This window comes from Ceratotherium simum, chromosome 4, assembly GCF_057802395.1.
Source record: "Ceratotherium simum simum isolate JZ-2026a chromosome 4, ASM5780239v1, whole genome shotgun sequence".
Classification (NCBI taxonomy): domain Eukaryota; kingdom Metazoa; phylum Chordata; class Mammalia; order Perissodactyla; family Rhinocerotidae; genus Ceratotherium; species Ceratotherium simum.
This window is the reverse complement of record NC_141903.1, coordinates 90,566,872-90,584,998: the sequence shown is the minus strand read 5'-3', so window position 1 is coordinate 90,584,998 and position 18,127 is coordinate 90,566,872.

Below are 18,127 nucleotides of genomic sequence, written 5' to 3'. Positions count from 1 at the left end.
TTAAAATAATGACTCATTTGCATTATTTTTTACATGCACAGTAGCATTTAATTCTCAAGACTCTGTGCAGACACTTTTCTTAAATTATCTCCATGTGCAGCTAAGACGGCTGGTTGGAAAGATCGGGTGACTTACCTGAGGTGACAGGGCTGTCAACAGCAGTGAGACTCCAGCTGAGGTGATGTTATGAGAGGTTTGGGGATTTGATCGGAGATGTAAAAGACACTTTTCACTCCAAACAAATGGACTGAAGGTATATTTTATTATATAGAGGATAGTAAAGGCGACAGTCTGCAAACAGATCCAAATAGGTCAAATATTAAGAGGGAAAAAACATCAGCCCGACTGGAAAGGGAAAACATCCACATCGGCTGAAGAGAAATGACACAAATCAACTGGAAAGAGAAACACCAGGTTGACCGGAAAGAGAACACATCAAATCAATTACTTCATATCAAATCAATTACTTCACATCAAATCAGTTACTCACAACATCCACGCCCCACTGCCGGGAGAGCCCTGTCAATCGACGCGGCTGGGCAAGGATCACACGTCCTGGGCAAGGTGTCCCTTCCACAGGTGGAACTCTCACCAGGTCTCAGTTTCCAGCAGTTTTTATACCATCAGTAATTTTCAGAGTAAGCAATTACAGAGTTTACAGAGCAAGCATCTAGTGTTCCCATGCACAAAATAGTTATCAGTGGCGTACGTGCACTGAGCCCCTTGGCTAACGTCCCAGCCCAGTAGTTGTGTACGTGCATTGTTCTCTTTGGTTATCGTCTTAGCCCGGCACAGATGGCCAGTCCATCCCGCGCTACGACGCTCCAAGAGCCTTGAAATGTTACAACTTGCAACTCTCTCCGTGGGAGAAAGGCCAGTTCCCGGGAAAATGCCAGTTTCCACCACACAGAAAGCAGCTTTGTATTTCTTTTTGTGCTGGTGGCTGTAGATCAATGGAGCGGCCAAACATGGCTGTACTCATGTCAAGACAGGTGACCTGTTGCATGACGACAACTACATCAGTATTCTAAAATGAAACAGAGGGGTTTTTTTTAATTGTTCAAAGAAAAAGAAAATATTTAGAGTTGACTAGAAACGGCTGTTAAATAGCTAGTTCGTCAATCATGTCCTGGAGTAGAAATGAAACCTGAATAAAGCGGGGCCACCTTGGGGCTGGTCTCGGCCGAGCGTTGTCCCTAAAGAAACTCGAATCCTCCAAAAAAGGCTTCCCCTTCGTGTGAGAAGTGGCTCAGAGAAGCCGCAGAAGGGGAACCACATTGCATGACACACGGTGGAACATTCTGGAGTCTTTTTTCCAAAGTTTCCCTCATCTCTATAGCCACTCCCCCTAAAATTGCTCTTCCCCAGACTTCCTTCAGTGCCCCCTCCCTGCCCCTCTGCCCCTCTGCCAGCCACCCCCCTCCCTGGGGCCTTCCAGAGTTCGTTTCTTTCACGGTCACTCTATATCCTTTCTGATACTAACCAGTTCAGCCTCTCAGCTCCCTCTGTCTCTTCCACAGTGACCTCTGGTAGAGACGATGGGACCCAGACTCGGGCTGAGGACGGGGAGGCGTGTGTGTGTGTGTATGTGTGTGTGTGTGAACTTTTGTGGTGCCCGTCACATAAACTTGCAGTTTACATCCTCCAGTGGCTTCCACAACCACAAGGCCCTGTTTATCCAGCCTCACCTCCACTCCAGCCACACCAGCTGCCTTGTTTATCCCTACCCACTCTCCAGCCTCAGGATCTTTGCACTTACCGTCCTTTTGCCTAGAACACTTTTCCACAGATATCCACATGGCCAGGTCCCTCCTTTTATTCACATCTCTGCTCAGAGACCTGGTTACTGAGGCCGTTGTCACAGAGCTCCTCCTCTAAGATCACAGCTTGTCTCTCTCCATCCCTTCGCCTGCTTTGTTTTCCTTCAGCACACTTGTCACCACCGCACACTGTGTATTTATTTATTTGTTATTCATATCTTCTATTAGGAAGCGAGCTCCATGAGGAGAGCGACTTTGTCTATTTTGCTCTCTGCTCAATCTTCAGCACCTAGAACATTGCATGGTCCATGGTAAATGCTCAATAAATATTTGTTAAATGGATGGACAGTAATTATTCATCAAAATCTTATGAGAAGACTAAGGAATCCTTCACTTAATGAAGAAGGTATTTTCCTTTTGAAACTTGACACGAATATTTGTGTAGTCACATTTTCTAGTGAATCTCCCTCTGCTACCCTCTACGCCTCACATGCTGGGTGGCGTCTTCCACCCCCAGCCTACCTCTCCCGCCTGTTGCATATAAAGTCCAATTTCCTGTCCAGTTTCCAATGCAAACTGCTTGGTCTCTTTGAATCTCCTAAGTCTTTGTTCCTCAAATCTCCAGGTGTTCACAGATTCTGACCTAGCTGTTGGCAGGTCATTAGCTTCCAGAAATGTCAGCTGTCTGTGAACCCCCAAGGCACTGGTGTCTTGAGACATGGAAGACTCCGGAGCCCTTGCCTTGCCAACATCTCTGGCATCTGTGAGCTGCGGGGAGTGGCAGAGCCGGGGGCTTTGGTTCCTGTGCCTCTCGGTGCTGACAGGGCATTTCTGGTGGGAAAGAAAGTGGGCCTCAAAGCAAGTGTGTCTGAATGCTGGCATCCCTAACAAATCGCTGCCTCCAGGGGGTCCCTGAGGCCTCGCTCGCTTGCACTTTCCTGGAGGCACCACCACCGATGTCAACAATAAGGAAGAAGCAAAGCATCCTGTGTAGTCAAGAATGTGCCTGGAGAGGTCCGGCCCTTCCCTCGGCCCCTGGGAGGTAATCCAGGGCATTCCTGAGAGTGTCTTGTTTAGGGCAGGGCCCGGACACACCAGATCACAGGGTGGGATCGGCCACACCCGAGGGTTTTAGGGTGGGAGCTGGCCGTGCGGGAGAGACCAACTATGTGACCAAGGGTGGGAGCTTTGGGTCACATGGTATCAGTGGACCTGGAGGCTGAAATCAACTGGTGGGCAACTGACCGATCAATCACGCCTAGTAATGGGGCCCCAATAAAGCCTCTAAGCATCGAGGCTCAGGTGAGCGGCCCTGGTTGGTAATAGTCCGTGTGTTTGTCCGACATCGACGCCAAGGGGGTCCCGAGGACGACAGGAGCTTTGCTCTGGGAGCCTCCCGGACTCTGCTTGTGTGTCTCTTCCTTCAGCAGATTTAATCTGTGTCATCCCCTGTGATAGGCCGTAACTGTGAGGTCAGAGCTTTCCATGGGTTCTATAAGTCCTTACTTCTAGTGAATTGTCAAAATCAAGGGTGGACTGGAGAACCCCTCCCACAAACTTGCAGTTGGCGTCAGAAGTGAGGACAGTCTTGGGGCCTATGCCCTCAAAGCTCGAAGTCTGGCTGACTCTGGGCACGTCCCTGCACCACAGAAAGACTGGGCCTCCACTCCAGGCTCTTCCATTCCACACAACGCACAGCCTCCTCTTTCCATGCAGCTTTAACTGTAATGTTTCTTTATATCATATTTATAAACTTTCGTAGAGGAAAGGTACTTTTAAAACAGGAGAAAACCATGTCTTTGGTACTTTTCTGTAAGTCCCAAGATACTTTAAAAATATTGAATGTCAAAATGATTTCCCAGCACAGTATTAATTTTTCAGCATAACTGAGTCACCTGCTGGGGACCTCACAAAGTTCATAGCAAAACTGAGCACGGGCGTGGGAGGCCTGATTTCTCCGCCTGCCCAGCAGGCCATGGTCAGGGCCGGGACACATTAACCCTAGAACACACTGGAAATCACACGACCCCAGGACGGAGCAGGTGAGGGGCCAAACCAGGAGGAGACAAGGGAACTTAGCTGCCTCAGGAAAATTACAGAAAAGAGGAAGGGGGAGCCGCAGGCAGTTCTGGACTCAAGGGATCACAGGTGAAATATGAGGTCCCAGCAGCAAGAGACAAGAAAGCAGAAAGAAAGGAGGAGGGGTGAAGAGAGACACCAAGGCGCTGGGTAGACGTGACTACAGGGAGAAAGTGGGGTGGGCCAGCCTAGAGGTGAGGCGGAAGCGCCCAGAGCCGGGGCAAGCCCAGCTCATCCCTGTTCTGGGAAAAACCAAGGCCTGTGCTCAGTTCCCCTCCCTTATCTTTTCAATCAGCCAACACGTGACACTAGCGGCCTTTAGCAAAAACTAGCATTGCCTTATCGTGAGCGTGGCCACTCTTCCTCAACCCAGGAGACTGCATTTTGATGAGGATAAATGAAATTTAATCTTAAAAGCTTAATAAATATCTGGAATTTAGTATCATACCTCCATAGTCCAAGAAGGCTCTTCACTTAGAAACAATGTTCTATTCCACCCTGAGGGTGAAGGGCGAGGGGGGAATGACTGGCAACACTGTCTGTAATTGATGGAGTGGAGAAGGAGGCGAGGGGCCCAAAGGCAGAGAGGAAATCGCCACATTCGCTGAGCCAGAAGCAAAGGGAGAGGAGAGACTCTGACCTTTGTCAGAGAAAACCAGGGGCCTTCGGGGAGGAAGCAAGAGGAAAGGGCGCATGAGGGACCAAGGCCCTCGACCTGGCTGGGCCCACACATCATGCCCAACAGCATCCCAAGCCCGATCTTATTCCAAACATGCGTCCAGCCCTAAGTACTGAATCGTGATGGGTCTAAGCCCAGCACAGCAAGCTGTTCCTTTCAGCAAGCAGTTGGTTTCCTGGCCTCTGTCTTAGCTAGGGTAGCTGTGTGGCTCAGTTGATGCCAATGAAATGTGAAAGCAGGATGGTAGGAGGTTTCTGGAAAACGTCTTGCTTTTCTGGTAAAGGAGACCAGTATGGCTCATGCCACCTCTGTCCCTCTTCTTCCTGCCTCCAGCATGGACCGTGATGCCTGAGGGTGCAGTGGCCAACCTGTGCTTCGAGGGACAAGACAAGGGAATCACACACACCAGCCCTGACGGCGTTAGGCCGCTACCTAAGCCGGCAGCTGCCCACCTCCAGACTTCTTGGTGGGTGAGAAAAATTAGAGCTTGTTTGCTTAAGCGGCCGTGGGCTGTGTCTGCTCTTCCTCGCAGCAGCTGAATGCAGCGTCCGTACAAAAGTCTTGTTACAAGAAAATGTCTTTCAATCTTGAATTATTGCTTTTATAACTGGTAAAATCATATTTTAGATTATCCCTCGAGAAAACCCACGAAACAAAAAAAATTGTCTTAGAAATCAAAGACATCAAGAAATCGAAGATCCTTTGGTGATCCCATCAGAGGCCTCTGATCCTCAGGGCTCCAGTTTGAGAACTGAACTAGGCCAGAGACGCGACGACAGTGAGGGTTGGAGAGGCAAGCATTGACTGGAAGAAAAGGGTCAACTCCGGAAAGCAGGAGCACCCCTCTGGCGGGGGGCAGTGGTGGCAAGAAATCCATTCCTGCTGGGCCTCCACCCTTCTTGCCAGACAGCAGCAGGCGGGGCCGCAGGCAGCCATGTCTGTTGGTGCTGATGGGGCCACTGAGCAACCAGTCCCCTCTCTGGCGCCCAGCAGGACCAACCCGAGCTTCAGCAGAGGCCAACTGCACTTCACCAGGCGCTCATTCGATTCTCATAGCGTTCTGCAAGCTGAACATAAACTGAAATCCACAGTCCTTGACCCCAGTGGTCATCCTCTGAGTAAGAATGTGAATGGGGGGTCAACAGGGATGCGCAGAGGTGGAAAAGCAAAGTGGAAAAGGAGCAGAATTAGACCCACCAGCTGGGACCTGAGTCTTCCTCTCCCTGAAGAAGTCCTTTCTCTTTCCGTTCTGAACAGCATGACTTATATTTTGAAACTGAGTTCTACCTAAAGGAAATCCAACACATAAAAGTCCACACCTACAAAACAAATTGAAAGATCATTCACATTGTGGATGGAGAGTTCATTCTACGCACTGCGGGGTTTCTTCACACAACGAGCCTTCCCAGGACCGCTACTCCAGGATTTGAATTCAGCAGAATTCTTCAGCAGCGTGTCCACGTGCAATCACAGCACCTTACACGCGTGTGAAGCACTTCATACTTTATAAACGTGTCCACGACATGTCTGCCCTCGTGACAACTCCATTCAATCCTTATGACAACCCTATGATAGTGAGAGGAACAGATATTCCTTTCATAATCAGATGTTTTTGTTCAAAGAACAAATATCCATTTTAAAAATAGGTGTACTTTTAGCTGAGTATAAATTTTATATGTGTTCATTGCAGAAAATTGAAAATACAGAAAAGTAGAAAGGAGGAAAAAAATCCTCTGTACCCCGAAGCAAACCACCATGATTTTAAGCTTTTCTTTTTTTTAATGATTTTTAAAATTGAAATATAATTGACACAGAACATCGTAGTTTCAGCTATCCAGCATAATGATTCGACCCTTGTATATATTACAAAATGATCATCACAGTATGTCTAGTTAGCGTCCGTCCCCCCACACAGCTACAAAAATTTTTTTATTGTGATAAAAACTTTTAATATCGGGCTGGCCCCGTGGCTTAGCGGTTGAGTGCGTGCGCTCCGCTGCTGGCGGCCCGGGTTCGGATCCCAGGCACGTACTGACTCACTGCTTCTCCAGCCATGCTGAGGCCACGTCCCACATACAGCAACTAGAAGGACATGCAGCTATGACATACAACTATCTACTGGGGCTTTGGGGGGAAAAATAAATAAATAAATAAAATTATAAAAAAAAAAAACTTTTAATATCTATTCTCTTAGCACCTGTCAAATATACAAGACAGTGTTGTTAACCATAGTCACCATGCTGTACATTACACCTTCATAAGCTTTTTTTGTGCTGTGCATGTGATTTTTACATAGACATGATAATACTGATAAAACAATTTTATTTTCTGCTTTTTTTCACCTAACATCATGACATAAATATTTTCTCAGGAAATACTACTCTTACTAAATGTCTTTTTGTTTGTTTGTTTGTTTTGTGAGGAAGATCAGCCCTGAGCTAACATCCACGCCAATACTCCTCTCCTTGCTGAGGGAGACTGGCCCTGAGCCAACATCTATTGCCAATCCTCCTCCCTTTTTATCCCTTTTTCTCCCCAAAGCCCCAGTAGATAGCTGTATGTCATAGTTGCACATCCTTCTAGTTGCTGTATGTGGGACGTGGCCTCAGCATGGCCGGAGAAGTAGTGCATCGGTGCGCGCCCGGGATCTGAACCCGGGCCGCCAGTAGCGGAGCGCGCACACTTAACCGATAAGCCATGGGCTCAGCCTCCCTAAATGTCATTTTTTTATCATTGCACACTGTAATTTACTAAATTATTTCTGATAATGAAATACTTCACCCATTTTGTTGTGGATTACCCTGTCAGTGTCATTTAAGCAAAAATCTAAATGAATGATGATGCCGTTATAAAACCTGCCACGCTAATCATTCTCCCTACTATTGAGATTTTCCTCACGTCAATCACTCTCTGATGAACATCTTTATGTATAAATCTTTTTCTATATCTAAGGTGAATTTTTTTAGGCTAAGTTACTAGTAATGGAACTACTGGTCCAAAAGGAATGAATGTTTTAAGGTGCTTGATTGCAAAATTGCTTCCCAAAAGGACTGTACCAATATATACTCCCAAAGTGTCTGTTTAACCACACTCTCACCAGCCCTGAGTTGGGGGGGGTTTTAAAAAATATTTCTTTGGGGGCCTGCCCAGTGGCCTAGTGGTTAAGTTAGTAGGCTCCGCTTCAGCAGCCTGGGTTCGGTTTCCAGCCACAGACCTACACTGCTCATCAGTGGCCATGCTGTGGCGGCAACCCACATACAAAATAGAGGAAGACTGGCAACAGATGTTAGCTCAGGGTGAATCTTCCTCAGCAAAAGAAAAAAAAAATTCTTTATGGGTAAAACATCATACCTCATTATCATATTAATTTATATTATCTTTAATTACCACTGAGGTTGGTACATCTTTCCAGAAATTTATTATCCAGCTATATTTCATCTTTTGTGAAGGATTTGGTCCTAGGTCAGAAGCAAACCTCATTTTACAGCCAAGGGTAAAAAGAGCTAGCTGAAGTTAGACCTTTTCCCCAAGGCTACACAATTATTCAGGTGGCCTAGTGAGGAATCCTGCTTTTTGAGGCCTGCTTAAGTAATTTCCCCTCCCACCACTGCCATTTTTTTTTTAAGTCCTCAACCCTACTGCAAAATTGAACAAAATAAGTACTTTTTAAACCACACACTTCAAGCTCATAGTATCTCTGCCAGGTTACAATGAGTAAACTGAGGCCCACGGATTCACATGGCGTCTGTTGCAGACCTGGAGTCAGTTGTCCAGCCAGAAAGAAGACCTGTTCTAACGGTGTGCCGTCTGACTTCTCCCAAGCGTACGGCTTTAGATGCTACCCCACAGAGATCTATACTGTGCTGAAAATAAGGGGCAGGCTAGGAGCAAAACTGAGAAGAACTCATTTCTAAACAGAACTGTCGGGAGTCAAGGGTTTCAAAGTCAGGCAGAGTTATGGTTTGCGGTCAGTGACAATAGATAAATCCTATTTTCAAGCAAGAGAGATTGACTAAGGAAAAACTTAATATCAGTGAATTATCTGTGAAAGTAAACACATTTAAGACAGACCTAGATAGAGAAATAACACAACCTCTGCGTTTAATTTTTTTTTTTTTTTTTTTAAAGATTTTATTTATTCATTTTTTTCCCCCCAAAGCCCCAGCAGATAGTTGTATGTCATAGGTTCACATCCTTCTAGTTGCTGTACGTGGGACTCGGCCTCGCGCTGGACGGAGAAGTGGTGCCTTGGGGCGCGCCCGGGATCCAAACCCGGGCCGCCAGCATCAGAGCGCACGCACTTAACCGCTAAGCCATGGAGCCGGCCCATGCGTTTAATTTTTAAAAAATGGATTATTTGAAAATGGAATATTGAATAAATAGTGCTACACAATCTGTTAACCATTTGGAAAAGAATAAATTAGATTCCCTACTTCATGCAAAATGCCCAAATCAGTTCTTGATAGATTTGTGTTAAATATAAAAATGAAACCATTAAAGAACTAGAAAAACACAAATTTAAGAAAAGCCTACATCTGGAATCTGATATCAAGCTGGGAAAACTTAAAAGCCAAAGGATAATCCATAAAGGAAAAGATTGAGAGAAAAGAAGTTTAAAACTTCTAAACAAGGCCAGAAGGAGGGAAAAAAAGTTGGCAAAGCTAATAAAAATTTCCAGCCCATCATCCAAGATAAAGGCAAATTTCAAACTAGGGACGCACTAGCAATTTCAACAGCAGGCAGAGGATAATGTTTTTGCTCTGGAGCTGTTACTAATGAGGAGCCAGAGCGCGTGGGACTCACAGTGGGTGGACCCTGTGCGTCATGACACCCTTCTGAAGAACACTCGGGACAGTATGTATTAAAATAAAGTCAAAAATAAAAGCTCGTACCCTTTGATCCAGTAATTCTACTTCTAAGAAAGAATCAGGGAGCTATAAAAATATTTTTACGTAAAGATATTTATCAAAAGCTTTTTACATAAAGATATTTATCATAGACTATTTATAGTAGTGAAAATTTTAAATGTTCCCAAATAAACTAGTTCAGTAAAAGTGGTCTATCCACCAAGACCCATATTTTAAAGGAATATTTAATAAAAGGAAAAATGTTTGTGGTATTTGAAGTGACAAAACAGTATATACAGCATGATTGTAATTTTATAAAATGAAAAGTACATACAGAAACACTGGTAATAACTGGATAATGGAGGACTTTTTGGGTTTCTTTTTGTACTTTTTTGTGTTTTCCAAACTTTCTAAAATACACCATATATATGTTTGGTGGTGTGGTATTCAGGGATATTTGTAGACAGTGTTCTAGATAGCTCCGCTCCCCTCCCCCAACACACACATGTTGAAAACATCTCGTTGGAACCCCACAAAGCACTATAAAATGGAGACTACACAGGTGGGTTACCAGCTAAGCTTTCTTAATGAGAAATTGGGAAGAAGTGAATAGCAAGCTTGATGAAATTATTTCTTCATAAAGCCGTAAATATTACAGAAGACAGATAAGAACATAAACGACAGCAAGATCAAAGGCTGTGGACCGAATCCACTAGGAGAGAAGGGGAAATTTATAGACTGAATTCTTTTTCTTAAGCCGGTTCCCTGTGAGTGTCCAATTTAATGACTGTTTAAATTATGTCTGTAATTTTCCAAGCAGTTCGCTTCCTTTTCAAGTTTGTAAACCAACACATCAACAATTCCCAATCAATGGGATAGTGTTTCTCCAGGGAGCTATGAAAATATACCTTGCATTTGAAATGCAATAAAAAGCATGACCAAACATCCCTCTGTTCTTCATAACACAGAAGGACCACATCTGGCCATTTCAAAAAAATGCATTATGCAGAGTTGTAAGGATGCCAGATACTTATTACAGAGAACTGTTTTATCCATTGAGCCCAATTTTCCAGATGTTTTATTATTTGGAGACAGGAGAATTGTTGAAACTGATGATTGAAGCCCATTTATTTCAAGAGGCTCCTCTGCAAGACATAGGAAGCATTCCAGGGGCAAGTAATTTATGACAGGCCACAAGGCAATGCTTGAGGAGAGCTGTCATCTCATCCAGTCACAAATAATCCCAACGAAGGACAAAATACCCTATTTTACTAACACCCAGCTTCATTTGCAAAAATTGCCTCTTAGGCAAGCACTTAGTTGTCATTTCACATGCAAATGTTATGCACATAATTGGAGCAATTTCCGTAATAGTAGGTCAAGTTGACAGTGACTTTGAAAATGGCTCAGGTTGGCTGTGATTGGAGGCCTGGTTCTCATTGTCTACGCGCAGCAAAGTTCTCTCTTGGACCAGTTGGAAGTCTTGTCCTCATAAAGACAACAAGATCAGGTGTCGCTTCCCCCACTACTTTCCCAAAAATGTCCACCCATCATCGTCGTCCCCACCCCCCAACACACACACACACTCAGAGCCTGCAGAGCACTAGCCGCGGGTCATCAGTGGAGCTGGCCCTGGCGGCCACAGTCAGTGCAGCTAATTAGAAGGCACCTCACTGTGGTCAATTCTCTCCACCTGTCAGTCAAAGCAGGGATTTTGAGTGGGCAGTGGCATCTTTTTTAGCTTCGCATCTCTGGAGTGAGCATCTCCACCTTTACTTCACACACATATGTAGGAAAAAGCTCTCAGGACATCATGGAGATGTGTACTTCGGCTAAGAGGACCACGTTGCAAACTGATCCAAGCCAATGTGTCCACAACAAGTGTTGAGTAATTTATCCGTTGTTGTTTTCATTATTCTTGTAAATGCTGGTAGCCTCTGGCATTAGAGACAGTGGAGTTTGTACATCTTCTTCCTGACAACCTTGCTACCAGGTTGTTTATTACCATGAAAGGCAGTCTGAGACCAAATTCTGCTAAATGTGCTGGTGTTTATTAACAAGCAGGTAGAAAAATGATCAGACAGTCCATTCCTGTGAGTTGAGGAAAGGTCCCATCTCTCTTCAGGCGTTCCAACTAGCTCTTTGCCTGAGAGTTTCACTCCAAGGAGGAACAAGATTTTTATGACAGGATTAGCCAACCTTCTGGTTGGGGCAGGAGACAGAGGCCACAGGGATGAAGAAGAAGACAGGGTCGGGTGAACGTCTGAGGGTGAAGTGCTGCTCCAAAGGCTTTGGGCTGGGCTTAGGGATTCTCATACTTGCTTGGGTGAGGGCAATAGGGCTGGTCCAGTCTTTCTAGTCACCACAGATTTCAACTCTGCATGTCACCAATGGGAAATCATTCCAGACATTCCTCGTGCTAGTTAATCAACCCTCTGTTGCTAGATTTCAAAAACAATATTCCAATCCGTAGTTCTGGTGTACGTCTTCTTGATTAGGGTACTTTGGGGGCTCACTAATCATCCCCGAAGTGTGGGTTCCGGTTTAGAGTCCTCAAATGCTAACTGCCCCCACATGCATCCCACTGCCGACGCTGGCTAATACTCAAGTAAATAATCACAGGTTATGTGACATCCACTATCGACCAGGAGGGGACTGGGAAGGGACAAAGGCTCTCAGAGGACACACAACCTGTCTTGCTGCTCCACAAAGGGTTGGAGCTTGACGCATTTGATTGCGATCTGTTTGGAGGCCAGAGGCAAGATTACCTGATGGAGACCGGGAAGAGTTCTCTGGGGGGAGGTGTCCCAAGGGCTGCAGCAACGTGCCTTTTCCAGCAGCTAGTTTTGTTTTGTCTGAGATACTGTGTGTAAAGCATCTGGTAAAAATGGGGCTTTTTTTTTTTTTCGCTGAGGAAGATTCACCCTGAGCTAACACCCACTGCCAATCTTCCTCTTTTTGTATGTGAGCCACTGCCACAGCATGGCCACTGACAGACGAGTGGTGTAGGTCCACACCCAGGAATCAAACCCAGGCTGCCAGAACAGAGCACACTGAACTTAATCACTAGGCCACCAGGGCTGGCCCAAAACAGGGCTTTTAAAATGATAGCTTCTCTTAGTCCCCAGGATCCTCCTGCTGTGAGCAGAGCAAACTCAGAGATACAAGCACACACGAGTCATGCTCAAGCAGAGGTAACTGAAAGGTAATTCATTAAGTGTTGTAATTGTCTTTAATCTTGAGTAATCTAACCCACAAAGCATCACATCTCATTCTCTTTTTAATTGTACACATATTTGAACGCAGCAAATAAGGTCGAACATTTGTCCCTTTGTTCGTTAACCAATAACATTTCCTTATTTGGACACGTCCTTGGCAATTTTTCTATAGAATGTTTACTGGTCTGTGTGAGCAGTTTATCTAGTAAATATATTATGCCATTACTAGCTGTATTTGCCACAGTACTTTTAAAGTTCAAACAGTACATTTGAATTTGGGTTTCTTTGTTGACATGCAAAAGGTTAATAGATTTTTTTAAACTACTAATTTTTTCCTTTCTGAGCATCACCCACATCTAAGCTAGAAGGGAGATAGTCCTCCCTCTCCAAAGATTTCATAAATATTCACTTTCAATTTCTTCTAGGTTTTTTTAAACGTCTCTCATCGGTAAATCTGGAATTAATTTTGGGAGGGCTCAGATGATTATCTACATTGATTTTCCCCAAGGAGCTCATCAATCCTTCCTGTGCCCTTACTGACAGTCTTCTCTTCTTCGCTAACCCATGATGCCTCCTCCAGCATATATGAATTCCCACATCTACTAGGGTCTATATCAGGGCTGTCGGTTCTATGGCATTGATCTGTCTGTCTCTTCCTACACCAGCACCACGCTGACTGTAGAATGTTGATTAGCAGAGTTGGGGGGTGGCGGGTGCCAAGGAGTCTGGCAGAGAAGAGAGAGAAGGACTTCTAAGCCAGACGGTGTGGTCTGAACACAAACATGGCAAAGGGGAAGTTCAAGGCCTCATGAGAGGATGAAGTCTCCAGCCTTTTATGAGGAAGGGACCAGAGAAAAGAGGAAAGGGGAGGCGCAGGGGCTGCAGAGAGTGATGCCCCAGGACAACGAGAATTCCTCTATGCGGTGCTGTACGGGATGTACCCCTGGGGAAGACATAGTCTTGCTGTCCTCTAGGGCTAGGGCAGCACACAGAAACCCTGATGACAAAACACCAGCTGTAGGAAGGATTGACAATGCCACAAGAGCATCACCAACTAAGTGCTCCAGGGCCAGCAGAAATATTAGGTGTCTCCTCAATCATCCTACCCAGATGTGACCTCACCTCTGTCAAACCCTTGGAGGACTGGAAATACCCAAATGTCCATCAACTGGTAAATGGATAAGCAAATTGTGGTATATCCACACAATGGAGCACAACTCAGCAATTGACAGGAATGAACTATTGACATGCTACAACAAGCATGAATCTCAAAATAATTATGCTGAGTAAAAAAACAAGACCAAAGAAGAGAACATACTGTATGATTCCATTTCTATAAAAGTCTAGAAAATGCAAACTCATCTATGGTGACAGAAAGCAGATCAGCAGTTGTTCAGATGGGAGGTGGGGGCAGGGTGGGGGCAGGGAGGGCAGAGCAGGAGGAAGGGATTGCAAAAGGGCCAGAAGAAACATCTGGGGTGGTAGATATGTCCAGTATCTTGATTGTGGTGATGGTTCTGCTGTTAAATACATAAAACTCACCAACTGTACGCTTTAAATATATGCAGTTTATTGTATGTCAATCATACCCAATAAAGTTGTAAAAAAACAAAAAAAATCACCCTCGTCTTGTACTTGCAGAATCTTATTTAATAGACCTGGGCTGGAACTCAAGCAGTGGTGTTTTTCCTAAGCTCCCAAGATGAGCCTGATGCACGAGGAGGCTGGGACCCCGTGGATATCTGAGCTGCTGCGCGGTTAGAAGTTTCTTTCTTCATAACGAGAGGATTCCTGGGTGGACACCAGCAAAGGATATTTTGCCCATGTGGAGTCTAGCACGGTGGTAAGACCAGGAAGTGGCCACTCCTTTGCCGTTGGTTATTCCTGCCTCTCTTCTCACATTAGGACCTGGGCTGATGAGGTCTGTGTAGTTGCCTCTCTCATCTTTTTCTGCTGTCCCAGTGTATGTGATGCTCGTTCTCAGCCCATGTCCCCCACCCCAACCCACTCTGGCCCTATGACATGATGAACTGTCAGAGGGGGTCACCAGGTCTCCCCTCATCTCCCTGCCTGTGGAATACCTGCAGGCCATTTAGGGTACGCGTCCCCTGGCTCAGATGGGACAGCTCTCCAGGACAGCCCATGGCTCCCTCATCTGACCAGCACACCTTCAACAAGAGGAAGCAGTTCCTGTTGAGCGCCCTTCTGGAGGTTTCTGGTCCTCCACACGCCACACCCCACCACACCCCACCACACCGTGTTTCATGCCCACACTGCCCAGAGCACTTCTACAAGGCCAGCTGCCTGCAAGTCCCCGCGTAGTGAACCCTCCTTCCATGCCCCAGTGTCAACCTCACATTTCATTCTCTCGGGGCCTCCTAACCTCTGAAGCAACAGACCAGACTGAAAGCCTCAGGCAGAGAACAGAACCACATGCCAGTCCCTCACCCCAATAACCTGGCTCTCCCCGGGGAGACAAACTCCCCACCCCTCTCTCGATGGCTTCGAGCGGGAGAGCAGGGCAGATTAACACGCAGGCCCGGCAGCAGTACCTTCCTGGTCAACCCTGCACTGGGTAGCTACTGCCATTTCTTCTCACCTGAGAGATGTCCTTTCACACCCCCCGGGTCATTTACACACATCCAATGAAGTCCTTTGCCATCAGATTCCCCAGTCCCTCCCGGTTCAGATTCCTCCATCACAACATCTCACATTCCATGACAAACTGCGGAGAGTGGGAGGAGGGTAAAGAAAGGACGTTTTTAGGAGGAGACCTGAGGTTGCCAACATGACCTTTGCCCCCAATCTGGAGATTTTGGCTTTAGATATTTTAGAAGTTTAGCTTCTTGTGGATCTTTGCCTTTTGTGGCATCCCAGCAGCCTTTGAGCACCAAAATGTTTCCAGATGGATTTCGGATTTTTTTTTTTTTTTTTAGCATCTTGTTACTTGGTCTGCAACAACAGATTAAATGAGTAGCCAAATTACATAAATATTATTCATCAATAGAGGAAGGTGGAGGTGGAGTGTTGGAGAAGGAGAGAGCGTGGATTCCTACCAGGTGGCACTGTTTAATAGGATAAGGAAGGAGAGAGTTGTTTCTATGGCTGATCTTAGCAAAACAGGGAGAAATGCTTGCCAGAGCAGATTTAACTCCAAACCCTCTTGCCCTCTGGGAGAGCCCCGGTAGCACTCCCATTACAAATGGAGCTCGAGCTCAGTGTCACGATTACAGTGGTGGAATTCACAAATATTTCAGGATTGTTAAAGACATGCTGTGAGAGCAGAGAAATGTGGTCAGAAGGAAGATCCACATCCAATACCAGGAGCTCCCTCCTGCCACAGCTGTTCATGCTTCCTCGGGAGGTAGGCTGTTTTGCCCACCTGTCTGCCCAGGTCTTAAGCTGTCCACCATCTCAATTAATTGTTTCACCTTCTGTGAGCATGCTGAATTAGCTCACTCAGCATCCATCCATTTCAACCACCTTCTAGTGTGTCTTCCTGTATCACAGAGGCTGGCAACTACATCTCCCAGACTCCCTTGCTGTTGGAATTCCAATTTCTTAGATATGGTGACTTGAGACTTGAATTCCAAAGTGAGTTAAGTGATGACAGAGACAGAGCATGAGGTATCCCTTTTACTAGTGCAGACTGGAGCTGAACTGGTGTGATCTGAGAGTTAGCAGTGGTAGAAGAGGCTTCTCCATCTAGCATACAGCTTCCTGGTCATGAAGGAGCAGTTGCTCAAGGAATTTCAGCCAAGAGTCAAGTTCTTCAGCTCTCACAAGATTCTATGAGCCACTAGATACCCTGTGGTTAATTCATTTCTGCTATAACTTAGCTGGAGTGGATTCTGTTCTCTGCAACTAAAGTCTTCAATGACTGATAAATTATCTACCCATAAGCCTGAGCTAGAAATATGATAAATTTCCTAAATGCTCCTTTTTCTCTTACTCCCCGTAGCTAATTGATCCACAAATATTGTCTAAACAAGTTGTGTTAAAGAAAAAATTATCCTGACACTTCTTCAAATGGTAAGAAAGTGAAGGAGCTCAGAACAAGCCTCCCCAAGATGTGCTACTTGGCATGTGGAATGTCTTGAGCTAAAGGCATTCAAGACCCTGTGGGCTCAAGAGAAACTTTTTCCTCTCCCTTGAAGAATTTCAACTGCGGGCCTTGCCCATAATAAGAGTCATTACCAGAAATAACTTTTTATGACCTATCTGCAAGGCAGGGCAAAGCTCTAATTAGTGAATATCTGCTCTTCTTATCATCCTGTGAATCACCCTCCTCCCTTCTGAAGCCTCAGGCCCCAGCCCATTCCTTAGCTTAAGATGACATATGTACTTCATTTTACCTTTTTGTCTCTAACCCTCTCATGTATGTGGGGTTCCCACATGTATGCAATTAAATTTGATTTTCTCCTACTCATCTGTCTCATGTCAATTTAATTCTTAGACTAGCCAGAAGAGCCTAGAAGAGTAGAGGAAAATTTCTTCCTCCCCCACAGAAGGCTTTATTCAGGACTATTGCAATAGGTGTCATCACTATAGGGGAGAGAGATCGGCTCAACTCTAAATACAGCAAAGACAGCTGGGGATTTACAGCCCACAGCAGAGTGTGTGTGTGTGGGGGGGCTGGTCAATGGATGGAAAATTACTAAGAGGAGACAGCAAGAATAGGGGAGATTCTTGCAAAACCAGCCTAATAGGACTCTTGCTTAAGGAGGCCAGTGTGATCAGATATCAAAGGTGAGGGGATTCTCCCTAAAGTAACTTATCAGGATTCTTGCTAGAACCGGGTTGTGCTAGTCAAGAGGAAGGCTCAAAGGAGCCGGACTAACGGTCTGGCAGATGCCAGATTCTGCCACGCCGTGTGGATCACATTAACGAACTTGTATTTTAGTCTAGGGATAACAGGAAACAAGCCATTGAAATGTTTTCAGTAAGGAAGTGATATGACCTCGTTTATATTTTACGAAGAAGACTTTGGCAGCTGTTTCCATGCTGTTTGCATGCTGGTTGAGGTGGAGGGGTGAGGCTGGTGGTATAAGCAGCAAGTGGAAAGATCTTTCCAGGCCAATACCTAAAGCTCTGCTTCATTCTTTCATAATTTCTGGGAGGAAATTCTATTAACACCAGTGACAAAAGAGTGAAAGGCCTAACAAGGAATGAGGAAGCCCCATATAAAGAGACTTTGGTACAAGCATAAAACAATGTTATAAATTAAGAGAAAGTATTTCTAAGTGGGAAGACTCAATACCACAAAGATGTCAGTTGTCTCCAAACTGATCTATAAAGTTAATGAAATTCCAGTAATATCCAACAATTTTTTTGGACCTTGGCAATCAAACCTTTAAGTTTACCTGGAAGGAAATATTATTAAAAATGCCAAGAAATTTTAGAAACAAGAACAATGTGTGTGTATGCCCTATAAGATATCAAAGTATAATTCAAAATTATAATGGTTTAAACAGTGTAACATTGACAGAATAGCAATTGGCCTGGGAAAAGATATGTAGACCAACGGAACAGAATAAAGAGCTC